Source organism: Pteropus alecto, unplaced genomic scaffold, assembly GCF_000325575.1.
Source record: "Pteropus alecto unplaced genomic scaffold, ASM32557v1 scaffold44, whole genome shotgun sequence".
Classification (NCBI taxonomy): Eukaryota; Metazoa; Chordata; class Mammalia; order Chiroptera; family Pteropodidae; genus Pteropus; species Pteropus alecto.
Window position 1 is genome coordinate 8,398,717 of NW_006436812.1, and position 4,182 is coordinate 8,402,898.

The 4,182-nt window shown below is 36.2% G+C and overlaps 1 pseudogene; it reads left to right on the top strand.

Annotated features, from left to right (window-relative positions):
• Positions 1–1,104: 1,104 nt before the first annotated feature.
• On the top strand, positions 1,105–1,223 carry LOC112481660 (annotated as a pseudogene).
• Positions 1,224–4,182: the final 2,959 nt, after the last annotated feature.

Consider the following 4,182-nt stretch of genomic DNA (forward strand, 5'->3'; position numbering starts at 1 on the left):
GGCTATGAACACACAATGTAAATATATATATGCCTTACTGTTAAAATGTACAGCTGAAACCTGCCGGATTTCATTAACCAATGTCACCATCAAAAAATAACTTAAATAAATAAATAAATAAATAAATAAATATCACTGACCTGTAAAATGGTGATTTTTGGTATATAAATTATATCTCAATTAAAAAGTTGACTGTATGATTTCATTTATATGAAATCCTAGAAAAAGCAAAACTAGAGTGACAGAAAGTAGCTCAATCATTGCCTGGAAGACAGAATCACTGGAAGGTGGATTTTTATTTTTATTTTAAATTAATTTATTTTTTATGGAGACATTGGTTAATGAAATCTGGTAAGTTTCAGCTGTGCATTTTAACAGTAAGGCATATATACATTTATATTGTGGGTTCACCTCCCATAGTTAGATTTCTTTCTGTCACCACATATTTGACTCCTTTTATCCTACCTACCTCCCTCCTCCCCACTACTCTCTGGTAACCACTAATATTGTCCATGTACATGAGTCTCTGTTTGTCCTATTCGTTTGTTGCTTTTAGGTTTATATTCTACATATAAGTGATATCATATGGTTTTCAACTTTTTCTATCTGGCTCATTTCACTTAGCATGATTATCTTGAGGTCCATTCATGTTGTCACGAATGGCAGTATTTCATCTCATCTTATGGCTAAGTAATATTCCACTATATATATATACAGCTTCTTTACCAATCATCCATTTTAGTTTGATGTAGTCCCATTCATTTATTTTTGCTTTGACTTCCTGTGCCTTTGAGGTCAAATTCATAAAATCCTCCTTAAGTCCAAGGTCCTTCGGTTTAGTTCCTATGTTTAGAAGAGGGTTTTTTAGTTTGAAGAAATTGTTCTATATCCTGATTGAGGTAATTATTACATGATTGTATCCAATTACCAAAATTCATCAGGCTGTTTAAAATGGATGGATTTTTATTGAATATAAATATTATCTTAATTTTAAAAACAATAGAAATTTGATGTCAATTTAGGGAGGTATCTTTAATGATAAGAAACATGAATATCTGTATCTTTTGAAGTTTTAAGGCCTACATATTAAAAATCTCCAAAACTGTCTATGGCTATGCCACCCTGAGTGTGCCTGATCTTGTCTGATCTCAGAAGCTAAGCAGGGTCGGGCCTGGTTAGTACTTGGATGGGAGACCACCTAGGAATATCAGGTGCTGTAGGCATTAAAAATAAAAAAAATCTCCAAAACTTTTTTACATCTACCAACTTTGTGAAGCAAACAGAATCAGTTTTATTATCACAAATTTACATTTGATAAAACTAAAGTTTAGAAAAGTTATGCCACACACCCGGGTTCACATATAAAAGCATTTAAATTTTAACATCCCTAGGAAGTTAGTACTATATCTTCTTTTTCAGATAAGAAAACTAAAGAAGTTAAACAACTGATAAGTGGTGACAGGATTCAAACTCAGGCAGTCTGATTCCAGAGCTTGTATTTGTTTTGCTTGAAAGCGAAATGGTGTGGTCAAAGCAATATACATCTATAGGTTGAATATGGCTTTAGGCAACCTGTTTTCAGCCTCCCTGGAGGGTCAGATAGACATACGGAGTCCCAGTCCTGACACTTATCAAGTGTGTGGTCTTGAACAAGTCACCCACCCTTTATGCCCCAGCTTCATGTGTGATGTCTATTTCACAAGCCTAGTGCAAAAAGCAAATAAGGTCATGTACCCCTCCCAAAAAATCTCACACTTGGGAGGCACTCAATTTCTCCCTTCAATTTAGCCCTTGCCTACCTGGTACAAAAGTGCTCAACAACAAGACTGTTCAAATAATATAATCTAAGCTTCTGCAGTTGATAGGGGTATACCTCATCTCTCCTGTGAATTCTGTGAATTCTGTGACAAACTGTGATAAGTTGCATGAGAGAAAAGAACTCCATGAGGGAGGCATATGAGCAGCATATATTTTAGATTGGGATTCAGGGATTTGTGTGGAGGTGAATAAAATATTGGGCCAATACAAGGGAAGCAATACTCCTACTATACTCCCACTGGTCAGACTGCATATAGAAAATGGCATTCTATTTTGGATGCTGCATTTTAACAGGAACACAGTCAACCCTGAGCTCATCCAGAAATGCACGTTCCAACTGATAAAGGGTTTGGAGACCATACCGTAAATATTCAATTCCTTCACTCATCAAATATTTATTGAGTGCAAAGCACTACTTGATACTGGAGAGATTTTAAAAGTAAAGACACCAGCATCATGGCCTTCAAGAAATTTTACACTCTAGTAGGGAGGGCAAAATGAGTATATAGATAAATGTAATACGAATTTGACATTTGCTTTAAGACATAAGTATAGGCATAGTACATGCAGCTGGAGAATAACAGAAACACCTCATGAAGGGTGGTATTTAGCTAATCCTGGAGATGGAAAAGATTCCTTTAATTGAAAAACCTATTCCACATAAAGGGCATCCCAAATAACAGAAATAGCATAAACAAAGGTGCAGAAGCAGGAATATGTATGGTATGAAAGCCACAGAGAAATTCAGTTCGCCTAGGGCAAATGCTCATCTAGAAAATGAGCCTGAAAAGATAGATTTGGGTGAAAGTCGGGCCTTAGATGTTGGTAAAAGAATTTCATCTTCATTTGGTGGTCAATGGGAGGAATTTGGAATTTCTAAACAGAAACTTTATAATAGACACTGCTGTTTTGCCTGCTCAACACTTTCTGGGAAGAGCACCCCAATTTTCCTCAGAAAACCATCCCTCCCCCAGCCCAGTTTGTGTCATGTAAAAAGAGCTAACTAAACCACCAATTCCATACTGATTGGTTCAGGGCTTTGTACAGGCTCCAAACAGAACCAATGACCAATGAGAGTCACATCTGGGGTTTTAGTCATAAAGAGACAGAGACAGACAGACAGACAGACAGACAGACAGACAGGAGCTTTTTCCTCTGCTGGAGTTACTAGAAAAAATAGCAGACATGAATTTGTAACTTCTAGCAGCCCTCTTGCCACCATGAGAGGAACCACCTGAGAATGGAACCCATTCAGAAGAAAGCAGAGTTCAGAGATGGGATTAAAGTCCTAATGACATTGTTTGAGTCCCTGTAGCCAACTGTGCCTTAACATCCACCTCTAAGCTTTTACATAAGCCAATAAATTTCCTTTCTTGTTTAAGTCAGTTTGAGCTGGGTCTTTGACCTCTTATTGCTGTACTGCTTAATATGAATCTCTTCAGGGCTGTGTTTTAAGTGTGTTTGAGGAGAAAGAAGACTGAAGAAAAGGAGAATACTTCATACAACAGTAATAGTACGATAAGACAGTAAATGCAAAGTGGAATGAGGAATCACAAGGAAACATCAGACAAACCGAAACTGAGGGACACTCTACCAAATAACTGGCCTGTAATCTTCAAAAGTGTCAAGGTCATGAAAGACCAAAAAAAAAGAAAAAAAGAAAAAAAGATTACGAGAATATTCCAGATTACCAGAAGGAATCATAACGACTAAATGTAACGTGTGTTTCTGAGTTGTATCCTAAACCAGAAAATGGAGATTAGTGGGACAATTGGTAAAATTTGAAAAAAATCCATAGATTAACTCTATTAATGTTAATGTCTTGATTTTAATAATTGTACTGTTTATATAAAATCTTAACATTTAGGAAATGTTGATGAAGGGTATACAGAAATTGTTTGAACTATTTTTGCAACTTTTTGGTAAGTTCTGAAATTATTTTAAAAGTTAAAAAGTAAAAAATAAAAATACGAAATTAGAGTTTGATCAACGGTTGAGGCGATGGCTTCAGGAAATACTATGATGATAAAATGGCAAGGAGTTTGCTAGATACAGAAAGAAATGAAAAAATGAGAAAATAACAAGGTTCAACTCTGAGAGAATGGTGTTTGTACTGAAGCAAATAGAATCTGGAAGAAAAACAGGTTTCTGAGTGAGAAGGACAACTTTCATTGGGCATGCTGAATTTTATGTATCAGCTAGCCTCCCAATGAAGCCGTTTGGCAAACACTGAGACTTTGGAACTGGAACCAGGGAAAAAGGCAGTGGCTAAGGACAGAGATTTTACATAAAGGAAAAAGTTTGACCCCACAGGAATATGACATAACTAAGGGAGATGCTGTGGAGAAAGAAGATTCAAGGGGA